The sequence below is a fragment of the Rhopilema esculentum genome, chromosome 19 (genome assembly GCF_057945365.1).
Source record: "Rhopilema esculentum isolate cy_ngs chromosome 19, ASM5794536v1, whole genome shotgun sequence".
Lineage (NCBI taxonomy): Eukaryota > Metazoa > Cnidaria > Scyphozoa > Rhizostomeae > Rhizostomatidae > Rhopilema > Rhopilema esculentum.
In genome coordinates this window covers 71,579-86,679 of record NC_142833.1, presented here as the reverse complement: position 1 = coordinate 86,679, position 15,101 = coordinate 71,579, and positions in this window count along the sequence as shown.

Sequence of the window (15,101 nt, the reverse complement as noted above, 5' to 3'; positions counted from 1 at the left end):
ATAAAAGAGTAAGGTTATAGACTTGAAAAAATCACCAAAATTTTTCCGAAATTTTGCTTTCAAAAAATCAGCTGATTAGCTATTCTTTAATTTGGAAAAAGAAAATAATGAATTTAGTTATGAAAAAGTATCCTTTTTGAAGGAAATTTACGGTTTTTTTGATAGTCCAAATTTCCAAAAAAAGTAAGGCCATAAGCTAGCAAAAATCACCAAACTTTTTCAGATATTTTGTATCAAAAAAGTGGTTGACTTTGTTCACTTTGATTGAAAAAAGACACAAATTCAAATAGTTCAGAAGCCAGCGTTGTTTTTTAGGCAAAATAACGGTATTTTCGAAAGGCCAGATTTCCATAAAAAAGTAAGTCTATATAATAACAAATATCACCAATTTTTTTGTATATTTTTTTTTGAAAAAACTTCTTTTTTGGGCCTTTTTTGATCAGAAAAAACAAAAATTATTTACATTTTTGAAACAGTCTTGTTTTTGATGCAAAATGCCGGTTTTTTCAAGGGGCCAAATTTCGATAAAAAATTAAGGTTATCAACTTAAAAAATCACCCAAATCTTTCTGAAGTTTTGCCTGAAAAAAAACTAGCTTATTTGCTTCTTTTTTATTAGAAAAAGCAAGAAAATTAATTTAGTGTTGAAAAAACTGCTTTTTGAAGAAAATTTGGGGTTTTTTGGAGGGGCCAATTTTCCATAAAAAGTAAGATTATATGCTAAGAAAAATCACCAAACTTTTTCATAATTTTTTTTCAAAAAAATATTATTTTTTGTCTTTTTTGGATTAGAAAAAACAAAAATTATTTACGTCTTTGAAACAGTCTTGTTTTTGATGCAAAATGCCGGTTTTTTGCAGGGGCTAATTTTCGATAAAAGAGTAAGGTTATAGACTTGAAAAAATCACCAAAATTTTTCCGAAATTTTGCTTTCAAAAAATCAGCTGATTAGCTATTCTTTAATTTGGAAAAAGAAAATAATGAATTTAGTTATGAAAAAGTATCCTTTTTGAAGGAAATTTACGGTTTTTTTGATAGTCCAAATTTCCAAAAAAAGTAAGGCCATAAGCTAGCAAAAATCACCAAACTTTTTCAGTTATTTTGTATCAAAAAAGTGGTTGACTTTGTTCACTTTGATTGAAAAAAGACACAAATTCAAATAGTTCAGAAGCCAGCGTTGTTTTTTAGGCAAAATAACGGTATTTTCGAAAGGCCAGATTTCCATAAAAAAGTAAGTCTATATAATAACAAATATCACCAATTTTTTTGTATATTTTTTTTTGAAAAAACTTCTTTTTTGGGCCTTTTTTGATCAGAAAAAACAAAAATTATTTACATTTTTGAAACAGTCTTGTTTTTGATGCAAAATGCCGGTTTTTTCAAGGGGCCAAATTTCGATAAAAAATTAAGGTTATCAACTTAAAAAATCACCCAAATCTTTCTGAAGTTTTGCCTGAAAAAAACTAGCTTATTTGCTTCTTTTTTATTAGAAAAAGCAAGAAAATTAATTTAGTGTTGAAAAAACTGCTTTTTGAAGAAAATTTGGGGTTTTTTGGAGGGGCCAATTTTCCATAAAAAGTAAGATTATATGCTAAGAAAAATCACCAAACTTTTTCATAATTTTTTTTCAAAAAAATATTATTTTTTGTCTTTTTTGGATTAGAAAAAACAAAAATTATTTACGTCTTTGAAACAGTCTTGTTTTTGATGCAAAATGCCGGTTTTTTGCAGGGGCTAATTTTCGATAAAAAAGTAAGGTTATAGACTTGAAAAAATCACCAAAATTTTTCCGAAATTTTGCTTTCAAAAAATCAGCTGATTAGCTATTCTTTAATTTGGAAAAAGAAAATAATGAAATTAGTTATGAAAAAGTATCCTTTTTGAAGGAAATTTACGGTTTTTTTGATAGTCCAATTTTCCAAAAAAAGTAAGGCTATAGGCTAGCAAAAATCACCAAACTTTTTCAGATATTTTTTATCAAAAAAGTGGTTGACTTTGTTCACTTTGATTGAAAAAAGACAAAAATTTAAATAGTTCAGAAGCCAGCGTTGTTTTTTAGGCAAAATAACGGTTTTTTCGAAAGGCCAGATTTCCATAAAAAAGTAAGGCTATATGCTAACAAAAATCACCAATTTTTTTGAAAAATTTTTTTTTTTGAAAAACATCTATTTTTGGTCTTTTTTGATTAGAAAAAACAAAAATTATTTACGTTTTGGAAACAGTCTTGTTTTTGATGCAAAATGCCGGTTTTTTCAAAGGGCCAATTTTCGATAAAAAGTAAGGTTATAAACTTAAAAAAATCACCCAAATCTTTCTGAAGTTTTGCTTCAAAAAACTAGCTTATTTGCTTCCTTTTTAATAGGAGAAGCAAGAAAATTAATTTAGTTTTGAAAAAATTCCTTTTTGAAGAAAATTTGTAGATTTTTGGAGAGGCCAATTTTCCATAAAAAGTAAGGCTACATGCTATGAAAAATCACCAAATTTTTTCATATCTTTTTAGAAAAACTTCTTTTTCTGGCTCTTTTTTATTAGAAAAAACAAAAGTTATTTACGTCTTTGAAACAGTCTTGTTTTTGATGCAAAATGCCGGTTTTTTGCAGGGGCCAATTTTCGATAAAAGAGTAAGGTTATAGACTTAAAAAAATCACCAAAATATTTTCGGATTATTGCTTTCAAAAAACTAGCTGATTCGCTTCTTTTTGATTAGGAAAAAGAAAAAAATGAATTTAGTTTTGAAAAAATTTCCTTTTTGAAGGAAATTAACGGTTTTTTTGAGAGGCCCATTTTCCAAAAAAAGTAAGGCTATATGCTAAAAAAATCACCAAACTTTTTCAGATATTATTTTATCAAAAAAGTGGTTGACTTTGTTCACTTTGATTGAAAAAAGACAAAAATTAAAATAGTTCAGAAGCCAGCGTTGTTTTTTAGGCAAAATAACGGTATTTTCGAAAGGCCAGATTTCCATAAAAAAGTAAGTCTATATGCTAACAAATATCACCAATTTTTTTGTATATCTTTTTTTTGAAAAAACTTCTATTTTGGGCCTTTTTTGATTAGAAAAAACAAAAATTATTTACATTTTGGAAACTGTCTTGTTTTTGATGCAAAATGCCGGTTTTTTCAAGGGGCCAATTTTCGATAAAAAATTAAGGTTATCAACTTAAAAAATCACCCAAATCTTTCTGAAGTTTTGCCTGAAAAAAAACTAGCTTATTTGCTTCTTTTTTATTAGAAAAAGCAAGAAAACTAATTTAGTGTTGAAAAAACTGCTTTTTGAAGAAAATTTGGAGTTTTTTGGAGGGGCCAATTTTCCATAAAAAGTAAGGCTATATGCTAAGAAAAATCACCAAACTTTTTCATAATTTTTTTTCATAAAAATGTTATTTTTTGTCTTTTTTTGATTAGAAAAAACAAAAATTATTTACGTCTTTGAAACAGTCTTGTTTTTGATGCAAAATGCCGGTTTTTTGCAGGGGCTAATTTTCGATAAAAGAGTAAGGTTATAGACTTGAAAAAATCACCAAAATTTTTCCGAAATTTTGCTTTCAAAAAATCAGCTGATTAGCTATTCTTTAATTTGGAAAAAGAAAATAATGAATTTAGTTATGAAAAAGTATCCTTTTTGAAGGAAATTTACGGTTTTTTTGATAGTCCAAATTTCCAAAAAAAGTAAGGCCATAAGCTAGCAAAAATCACCAAACTTTTTCAGATATTTTTTATCAAAAAAGTGGTTGACTTTGTTCACTTTGATTGAAAAAAGACAAAAATTTAAATAGTTCAGAAGCCAGCGTTGTTTTTTAGGCAAAATAACGGTATTTTCGAAAGGCCAGATTTCCATAAAAAAGTAAGTCTATATAATAACAAATATCACCAATTTTTTGTATATTTTTTTTTGAAAAAACTTCTTTTTTGGGCCTTTTTTGATCAGAAAAAACAAAAATTATTTACATTTTTGAAAAAGTCTTGTTTTTGATGCAAAATGCCGGTTTTTTCAAGGGGCCAAATTTCGATAAAAAATTAAGGTTATCAACTTAAAAAATCACCCAAATCTTTCTGAAGTTTTGCCTGAAAAAAAACTAGCTTATTTGCTTCTTTTTTATTAGAAAAAGCAAGAAAATTAATTTAGTGTTGAAAAAACTGCTTTTTGAGGAAAATTTGGGGTTTTTTGGAGTGGCCAATTTTCCATAAAAAGTAAGGCTATATGCTAAGAAAAATTACCAAACTTTTTCATAATTTTTTTTCAAAAAAATATTATTTTTTGTCTTTTTTTGATTAGAAAAAACAAAAATTATTTACGTCTTTGAAACAGTCTTGTTTTTGATGCAAAATGCCGGTTTTTTGCAGGGGCTAATTTTCGATAAAAAAGTAAGGTTATAGACTTGAAAAAATCACCAAAATTTTTCCGAAATTTTGCTTTCAAAAAATCAGCTGATTAGCTATTCTTTAATTTGGAAAAAGAAAATAATGAAATTAGTTATGAAAAAGTATCCTTTTTGAAGGAAATTTACGGTTTTTTTGATAGTCCAATTTTCCAAAAAAAGTAAGGCTATAGGCTAGCAAAAATCACCAAACTTTTTCAGATATTTTTTATGAAAAAAGAGGTTGATTTTGTTCACTTTGATTGAAAAAAGACAAAAATTCAAATAGTTCAGAAGCCAGCGTTGTTTTTTAGGCAAAATAACGGTTTTTTCGAAAGGCCAGATTTCCATAAAAAAGTAAGGCTATATGCTAACAAAAATCACCAATTTTTTGAAAATTTTTTTTTTTGAAAAACATCTATTTTTGGTCTTTTTTGAGTAGAAAAAACAAAAATTATTTACGTTTTGGAAACAGTCTTGTTTTTGATGCAAAATGCCGGTTTTTTCAAGGGGCGAATTTTCGATAAAAAAGTAAGGTTATAAACTTAAAAAATCACCCAAATCTTTCTGAAGTTTTGCCTGAAAAAAAACTAGCTTATTTACTTCTTTTTTATTAGAAAAAGCAAGAAAAGCAATTTAGTGTTGAAAAAACTGCTTTTTGAAGAAAATTTGGAGTTTTTTGGAGGGGCCAATTTTCCATAAAAAGTAAGGCTATATGCTAAGAAAAATCACCAAACTTTTTCATAATTTTTTTTCAAAAAAATATTGTTTTCCGGCTAATTTTGATTAGAAAAAACAAAAATTATTTACGTCTTTGAAACAAATTTGTTTTTGATGCAAAATGCCGGTTTTTTGCAGGGGCTAATTTTCGATAAAAGAGTAAGGTTATAGACTTGAAAAAATCACCAAAATTTTTCCGAAATTTTGCTTTCAAAAAATCAGCTGATTAGCTATTTTTTAATTTGGAAAAAGAAAATAATGAATTTAGTTATGAAAAAGTATCCTTTTTGAAGCAAATTAACGGTTTTTTTGATAGTCCAATTTTCAAAAAGAAGAAAGGCTATAGGCTAGCAAAAATCACCAAACTTTTTCAGATATTTTTTATCAAAAAAGTGGTTGACTTTGTTCACTTTGATTAAAAAAAGACAAAAATTCAAATAGTTCAGAAGCCAGCGTTGTTTTTTAGGCAAAATAACGGTTTTTTCGAAAGGCCAGATTTCCATAAAAATGTAAGGCTATATGCTAACAAAAATCACCACTTTTTTTGAAAATTTTTTTTTTTGAAAAACATCTATTTTTGGTCTTTTTCGATTAGAAAAAACAAAAATTATTTACGTTTTGGAAACAGTCTTATTTTTGATGCAAAATGCCGGTTTTTTCAAGGGGCCAATTTTCGATAAAAAAGTAAGGTTATAGACTTAAAAAAATCACCAAAATATTTTCGGATTATTGCTTTCAAAAAACTAGCTGATTCGCTTCTTTTTGATAAGGAAAAAGAAAAAAATGAATTTAGTTTTGAAAAAATTTCCTTTTTGATGGAAATTGACGGTTTTTTTGAGAGGCCCATTTTCCAAAAAAAAGTAAGGCTATATGCTAAAAAAATCACCAAACTTTTTCAGATATTATTTTATCAAAAAAGTGGTTGACTTTGTTCACTTTGATTGAAAAAAGACAAAAATTAAAATAGTTCAGAAGCCAGCGTTGTTTTTTAGGCAAAATAACGGTATTTTCGAAAGGCCAGATTTCCATGAAAAAGTAAGTCTATATGCTAACAAATATCACCAAATTTTTTGTATATTTTTTTTTTGAAAAAACTTCTATTTTTGGCCTTTTTTGATTAGAAAAAACAAAAATTATTTACATTTTGGAAACAGTCTTGTTTTTGATGCAAAATGCCGGTTTTTTCAAGGGGCGAATTTTCGATAAAAAAGTAAGGTTATAAACTTAAAAAATCACCAAAATCTTTCTGAAGTTTTGCCTCAAAAAACTAGCTTATTCGCTTCCTTTTTAATAGGAAAAGCAAGAAAATTAGTTTAGTTTTGAAAAAATTCCTTTTTGAAGAAAATTTGGGGTTTTTTTGGAGGGGTCAATTTTTCATAAAAAGTAAGGCTATATGCTAAGAAAAATCACCAAACTTTTTCATAATTTTTTTTCAAAAAAACATTATTTTTTGTCTCTTTTTGATTTCAAAAAACAAAAATTATTTACGTCTTTGAAACAGTCTTGTTTTTGATGCAAAGTGCCGGTTTTTTGCAGGGGCTAATTTTCGATAAAAAAGTAAGGTTATAGACTTGAAAAAATCACCAAAATCTTTCTGAAGTTTTGCCTGAAAAAAAACTAGCTTATTTACTTCTTTTTTATTAGAAAAAGCAAGAAAAGCAATTTAGTGTTGAAAAAACTGCTTTTTGAAGAAAATTTGGAGTTTTTTGGAGGGGCCAATTTTCCATAAAAAGTAAGGCTATATGCTAAGAAAAATCACCAAACTTTTTCATAATTTTTTTTCAAAAAAATATTGTTTTCCGGCTAATTTTGATTAGAAAAAACAAAAATTATTTACGTCTTTGAAACAAATTTGTTTTTGATGCAAAATGCCGGTTTTTTGCAGGGGCTAATTTTCGATAAAAGAGTAAGGTTATAGACTTGAAAAAATCACCAAAATTTTTCCGAAATTTTGCTTTCAAAAAATCAGCTGATTAGCTATTTTTTAATTTGGAAAAAGAAAATAATGAATTTAGTTATGAAAAAGTATCCTTTTTGAAGCAAATTAACGGTTTTTTTGATAGTCCAATTTTCAAAAAGAAGAAAGGCTATAGGCTAGCAAAAATCACCAAACTTTTTCAGATATTTTTTATCAAAAAAGTGGTTGACTTTGTTCACTTTGATTAAAAAAAGACAAAAATTCAAATAGTTCAGAAGCCAGCGTTGTTTTTTAGGCAAAATAACGGTTTTTTCGAAAGGCCAGATTTCCATAAAAATGTAAGGCTATATGCTAACAAAAATCACCACTTTTTTTGAAAATTTTTTTTTTTGAAAAACATCTATTTTTGGTCTTTTTTGATTAGAAAAAACAAAAATTATTTACGTTTTGGAAACAGTCTTATTTTTGATGCAAAATGCCGGTTTTTTCAAGGGGCCAATTTTCGATAAAAAAGTAAGGTTATAGACTTAAAAAAATCACCAAAATATTTTCGGATTATTGCTTTCAAAAAACTAGCTGATTCGTTTCTTTTTGATAAGGAAAAAGAAAAAAATGAATTTAGTTTTGAAAAAATTTCCTTTTTGATGGAAATTGACGGTTTTTTTGAGAGGCCCATTTTCCAAAAAAAAGTAAGGCTATATGCTAAAAAAATCACCAAACTTTTTCAGATATTATTTTATCAAAAAAGTGGTTGACTTTGTTCACTTTGATTGAAAAAAGACAAAAATTAAAATAGTTCAGAAGCCAGCGTTGTTTTTTAGGCAAAATAACGGTATTTTCGAAAGGCCAGATTTCCATGAAAAAGTAAGTCTATATGCTAACAAATATCAACAAATTTTTTGTATATTTTTTTTTTGAAAAAACTTCTATTTTTGGCCTTTTTTGATTAGAAAAAACAAAAATTATTTACATTTTGGAAACAGTCTTGTTTTTGATGCAAAATGCCGGTTTTTTCAAGGGGCGAATTTTCGATAAAAATGTAAGGTTATAAACTTAAAAAATCACCAAAATCTTTCTGAAGTTTTGCCTCAAAAAACTAGCTTATTCGCTTCCTTTTTAATAGGAAAAGCAAGAAAATTAGTTTAGTTTTGAAAAAATTCCTTTTTGAAGAAAATTTGGGGTTTTTTGGAGGGGTCAATTTTTCATAAAAAGTAAGGCTATATGCTAAGAAAAATCACCAAACTTTTTCATAATTTTTTTTCAAAAAAACATTATTTTTTGTCTCTTTTTGATTTCAAAAAACAAAAATTATTTACGTCTTTGAAACAGTCTTGTTTTTGATGCAAAGTGCCGGTTTTTTGCAGGGGCTAATTTTCGATAAAAAAGTAAGGTTATAGACTTGAAAAAATCACCAAAATATTTTCGGATTATTGCTTTCAAAAAACTAGCTGATTCGCTTCTTTTTGATAAGGAAAAAGAAAAAAATGAATTTAGTTTTGAAAAAATTTCCTTTTTGATGGAAATTGACGGTTTTTTTGAGAGGCCCATTTTCCAAAAAAAAGTAAGGCTATATGCTAAAAAAATCACCAAACTTTTTCAGATATTATTTTATCAAAAAAGTGGTTGACTTTGTTCACTTTGATTGAAAAAAGACAAAAATTAAAATAGTTCAGAAGCCAGCGTTGTTTTTTAGGCAAAATAACGGTATTTTCGAAAGGCCAGATTTCCATGAAAAAGTAAGTCTATATGCTAACAAATATCACCAAATTTTTTGTATATTTTTTTTTGAAAAAACTTCTATTTTTGGCCTTTTTTGATTAGAAAAAACAAAAATTATTTACATTTTGGAAACACTCTTGTTTTTGATGCAAAATGCCGGTTTTTTCAAGGGGCGAATTTTCGATAAAAAAGTAAGGTTATAAACTTAAAAAATCACCAAAATCTTTCTGAAGTTTCGCCTCAAAAAATTAGCTTATTCGCTTCCTTTTTAATAGGAAAAGCAAGAAAATTAGTTTAGTTTTGAAAAAATTCCTTTTTGAAGAAAATTTGGGGTTTTTTTGGAGGGGTCAATTTTTCATAAAAAGTAAGGCTATATGCTAAGAAAAATCACCAAACTTTTTCATAATTTTTTTTCAAAAAAACATTATTTTTTGTCTCTTTTTGATTTCAAAAAACAAAAATTATTTACGTCTTTGAAACAGTCTTGTTTTTGATGCAAAGTGCCGGTTTTTTGCAGGGGCTAATTTTCGATAAAAAAGTAAGGTTATAGACTTGAAAAAATCACCAACATTTTTCCGAAATTTTCCTTCAAAAAATCAGCTGATTAGCTATTTTTCAATTTGGAAAAAGAAAATAATGAATTTAGTTATGAAAAAGTATCCTTTTTGAAGGAAATTTACGGTTTTTTTGATAGTCCAATTTTCCAAAAAAAGTAAGGCTATAGGCTAGCAAAAATCACCAAACTTTTTCAGATATTTTTTATCAAAAAAGTGGTTGACTTTGTTCACTTTGATTGAAAAAAGACAAAAATTAAAATAGTTCAGAAGCCAGCGTTGTTTTTTAGGCAAAATAACGGTTTTTTCGAAAGGCCAGATTTCCATAAAAAAGTAAGGCTATATGCTAACAAAAATCACCAATTTTTTTGAAAATTTTTTTTTTTGAAAAACATCTATTTTTGATCTTTTTTGATCAGAAAAAACAAAAATTATTTACGTTTTGGAAACAGTCTTGTTTTTGATGCAAAATGCCGGTTTTTTCAAGGGGCGAATTTTCGATAAAAAAGAAAGGTTATAAACTTAAAAAATCACCCAAATCTTTCTGAAGTTTTGCCTGAAAAAAAACTAGCTTATTTGCTTCTTTTTTATTAGAAAAAGCAAGAAAATTAATTTAGTGTTGAAAAAACTCCTTTTTGAAGAAAATTTGGAGTTTTTTGGAGGGACCAATTTTCCATAAAAAGTAAGGCTATATGCTAAGAAAAATCAGCAAACTTTTTCAAAATTTTTTTTCAAAAAAATATTATTTTTTGTCTCTTTTTGATTAGAAAAAACGAAAATTATTTACGTCTATGAAACAGTCTTGTTTTTGATGCAAAATGCCGGTTTTTTGCAGGGGCTAATTTTCGATAAAAGAGTAAGGTTATAGACTTGAAAAAATCACCAAAATTTTTCCGAAATTTTGCTTTCAAAAAATCAGCTGATTAGCTATTCTTTAATTTGGAAAAAGAAAATAATGAATTTAGTTATGACAAAGTATCCTTTTTGAAGGAAATTTGCGGTTTTTTGATAGTCCAAGTTTCCAAAAAAAGTAAGGCCATAGGCTAGCAAAAATCACCAAACTTTTTCAGATATTTTTTATCAAAAAAGTGGTTGACTTTGTTCACTTTGATTGAAAAAAGACAAAAATTAAAATTGTTCAGAAGCCAGCGTTGTTTTTTAGGCAAAATAACGGTTTTTTCGAAAGGCCAGATTTCCATAAAAAAGTAAGGCTATATGCTAATAAAAATCACAAATTTTTTTTAAAATTTTTTTTTTTGAAAAACACCTATTTTTGGTCTTTTTTGATTAGAAAAAACAAAAATTATTTACGTTTTGGAAACAGTCTTGTTTTTGATGCAAAATGCCGGTTTTTTCAAGGGGCGAATTTTCGATAAAAAAGTAAGGTTATAAACTTAAAAAATCACCCAAATCTTTCTGAAGTTTTGCCTGAAAAAAAAACTAGCTTATTTGCTTCTTTTTTATTAGAAAAAGGAAGAAAATTAATTTAGTGTTGAAAAAACTGCTTTTTGAAGAAAATTTGGGGTTTTTTGGAGGGGCGAATTTTCCATAAAAAGTAAGACTATATGCTAAGAAAAATCACGAAACATTTTCATAATTTTTTTTCAAAAAAACATTATTTTCTGTCTCTTTTTGATTAGAAAAAACAAAAATTATTTACGTCTTTGAAACAGTCTTGTTTTTGATGCAAAATGCCGGTTTTTTGCAGGGGCTAATTTTCGATAAAAGAGTAAGGTTATAGACTTGAAAAAATCACCAAAATTTTTCCGAAATTTTGCTTTCAAAAAATTAGCTGATTAGTTTCTTTATGATTAAGAAAAGCAACAAAATTAATTTAGTTTTGAAAAAATCTCCGTTTTGAAGGAAATTGACGGTTTTTTTGAGAGGCCCATTTTCCAAAAAAGTAAGGCTATAGGCTAGCAAAAATGACCAAACTTTTTCAGATATTTTTTATCAAAAAAGTGGTTGACTTTGTTCACTTTGATTGAAAAAAGACAAAAATTAAAATTGTTCAGAAGCCAGCGTTGTTTTTTAGGCAAAATAACGGTTTTTTCGAAAGGCCAGATTTCCATAAAAAAGTAAGGCTATATGCTAATAAAAATCACAAATTTTTTTTAAAATTTTTTTTTTTGAAAAACACCTATTTTTGGTCTTTTTTGATTAGAAAAAACAAAAATTATTTACGTTTTGGAAACAGTCTTGTTTTTGATGCAAAATGCCGGTTTTTTCAAGGGGCGAATTTTCGATAAAAAAGTAAGGTTATAAACTTAAAAAATCACCCAAATCTTTCTGAAGTTTTGCCTGAAAAAAAACTAGCTTATTTGCTTCTTTTTTATTGGAAAAAGGAAGAAAATTAATTTAGTGTTGAAAAACTGCTTTTAGAAGAAAATTTGGGGTTTTTTGGAGGGGCCAATTTTCCATAAAAAGTAAGGCTATATGCTAAGAAAAATCACCAAACATTTTCATTATTTTTTTTCAAAAAAACATTATTTTCTGTCTCTTTTTGATTAGAAAAAACAAAAATTATTTACGTCTTTGAAACAGTCTTGTTTTTGATGCAAAATGCCGGTTTTTTGCAGGGGCTAATTTTCGATAAAAGAGTAAGGTTATAGACTTGAAAAAATCACCAAAATTTTTCCAAAATTTTGCTTTCAAAAAATCAGCTGATTAGCTATTCTTTAATTTGGAAAAAGAAAATAATGAATTTAGTTATGACAAAGTATCCTTTTTGAAGGAAATTTGCGGTTTTTTGATAGTCCAAGTTTCCAAAAAAAGTAAGGCCATAGGCTAGCAAAAATCACCAAACTTTTTCAGATATTTTTTATCAAAAAAGTGGTTGACTTTGTTCAATTTGATTGAAAAAAGACAAAAATTAAAATTGTTCAGAAGCCAGCGTTGTTTTTTAGGCAAAATAACGGTTTTTTCGAAAGGCCAGATTTCCATAAAAAAGTAAGGCTATATGCTAACAAAAATCACCAATTTTTTTTAAAATTTTTTTTTTTGAAAAACATCTATTTTTGGTCTTTTTTGATTAGAAAAAACAAAAATTATTTACGTTTTGGAAACAGTCTTGTTTTTGATGCAAAATGCCGGTTTTTTCAAGGGGCGAATTTTCGATAAAAAAGTAAGGTTATAAACTTAAAAAATCACCCAAATCTTTCTGAAGTTTTTCCTGAAAAAAAACTAGCTTATTTGCTTCTTTTTTATTAGAAAAAGGAAGAAAATTAATTTAGTGTTGAAAAAACTGCTTTTTGAAGAAAATTTGGGGTTTTTTGGAGGGGCGAATTTTCCATAAAAAGTAAGGCTATATGCTAAGAAAAATCACGAAACATTTTCATAATTTTTTTTCAAAAAAACATTATTTTCTGTCTCTTTTTGATTAGAAAAAACAAAAATTATTTACGTCTTTGAAACAGTCTTGTTTTTGATGCAAAATGCCGGTTTTTTGCAGGGGCTAATTTTCGATAAAAGAGTAAGGTTATAGACTTGAAAAAATCACCAAAATTTTTCCGAAATTTTGCTTTCAAAAAATTAGCTGATTAGCTTCTTTATGATTAAGAAAAGCAAAAAAATTAATTTAGTTTTGAAAAAATCTCCGTTTTGAAGGAAATTGACGGTTTTTTTGAGAGGCCCATTTTCCAAAAAAAGTAAGGCTACAGGCTAGCAAAAATCACCAAACTTTTTCAGATATTTTTTATCAAAAAAGTGGTTGACTTTGTTCACTTTGATTGAAAAAAGACAAAAATTAAAATAGTTCAGAAGCCAGCGTTGTTTTTTAGGCAAAATAACGGTTTTTTCGAAAGGCCAGATTTCCATAAAAAAGTAAGGCTATATGCTAACAAAAATCACCAATATTTTTGAAAATTTTTTTTTTTGAAAAACATCTATTTTTGGTCTTTTTTGATTAGTAAAAAAAAAAAATTATTCACGTTTTGGAAACAATCTTATTTTTGATGCAAAATGCCGGTTTTTTCAAGGGGCGAATTTTCGATAAAAAAGTAAGGTTATAAACTTAAAAAATCACCCAAATCTTTCTGAAGTTTTACCTGAAAAAAACTAGCTTATTTGCTTCTTTTTTATAAAAAAAGCAAGAAAATTAATTTAGTGTTGAAAAAACTGCTTTTTGAAGAAAATTTGGGGTTTTTTGGAGGGGCAAATTTTCCATAAAAAGTAAGGCTATATGCTAAGAAAAATCACCAAACATTTTCATAATTTTTTTTCAAAAAAACATTATTTTCTGTCTTTTTTTGATTAGAAAAAACAAAAATTATTTACGTCTTTGAAACAGTCTTGTTTTTGATGCAAAATGCCGGTTTTTTGCAGGGGCTAATTTTCGATAAAAGAGTAAGGTTATAGACTTGAAAAAATCACCAAAATATTTCCGAAATTTTGCTTTCAAAAAATCAGCTGATTAGCTATTCTTTAATTTGGAAAAAGAAAATAATGAATTTAGTTATGAAAAAGTATCCTTTTTGAAGGAAATTTACGGTTTTTTTGATAGTCCAAATTTCCAAAAAAAGTAAGGCCATAAGCAAGCAAAAATCACCAAACTTTTTCGGATACCTTTTATCAAAAAAGTGGTTGACTTTGTTCACTTTGATTGAAAAAAGACAAAAATTAAAATAGTTCAGAAGCCAGCGTTGTTTTTTAGGCAAAAGAACGGTTTTTTCGAAAGGCCAGATTTCCATAAAAAAGTAAGGCTATATGCTAACAAAAATCACCAATTTTTTTGAAAATTTTTTTTTTGAAAAAGATATATTTTTGGTTTATTTTTGATAAGAAAAAACAAAAATTATTTACGTCTTTGAAACAGTCTTGTTTTTGATGCAAAATGCCGGTTTTTTGCAGGGGCTAATTTTCGATAAAAGAGTAAGGTTATAGACTTGAAAAAATCACCAAAATTTTTCCGAAATTTTGCTTTCAAAAAATTAGCTGATTAGCTTCTTTATGATTAAGAAAAGCAAAAAAATTAATTTAGTTTTGAAAAAATCTCCGTTTTGAAGGAAATTGACGGTTTTTTTGAGAGGCCCATTTTCCAAAAAAAGTAAGGCTACAGGCTAGCAAAAATCACCAAACTTTTTCAGATATTTTTTATCAAAAAAGTGGTTGACTTTGTTCACTTTGATTGAAAAAAGACAAAAATTAAAATAGTTCAGAAGCCAGCGTTGTTTTTTAGGCAAAATAACGGTTTTTTCGAAAGGCCAGATTTCCATAAAAAAGTAAGGCTATATGCTAACAAAAATCACCAATATTTTTGAAAATTTTTTTTTTTGAAAAACATCTATTTTTGGTCTTTTTTGATTAGTAAAAAAAAAAAATTATTCACGTTTTGGAAACAGTCTTATTTTTGATGCAAAATGCCGGTTTTTTCAAGGGGCGAATTTTCGATAAAAAAGTAAGGTTATAAACTTAAAAAATCACCCAAATCTTTCTGAAGTTTTACCTGAAAAAAACTAGCTTATTTGCTTCTTTTTTATAAAAAAAGCAAGAAAATTAATTTAGTGTTGAAAAAACTGCTTTTTGAAGAAAATTTGGGGTTTTTTGGAGGGGCAAATTTTCCATAAAAAGTAAGGCTATATGCTAAGAAAAATCACCAAACATTTTCATAATTTTTTTTCAAAAAAACATTATTTTCTGTCTTTTTTTGATTAGAAAAAACAAAAATTATTTACGTCTTTGAAACAGTCTTGTTTTTGATGCAAAATGCCGGTTTTTTGCAGGGGCTAATTTTCGATAAAAGAGTAAGGTTATAGACTTGAAAAAATCACCAAAATTTTTCCAAAATTTTGCTTTCAAAAAATCAGCTGATTAGCTATTCTTTAATTTGGAAAAA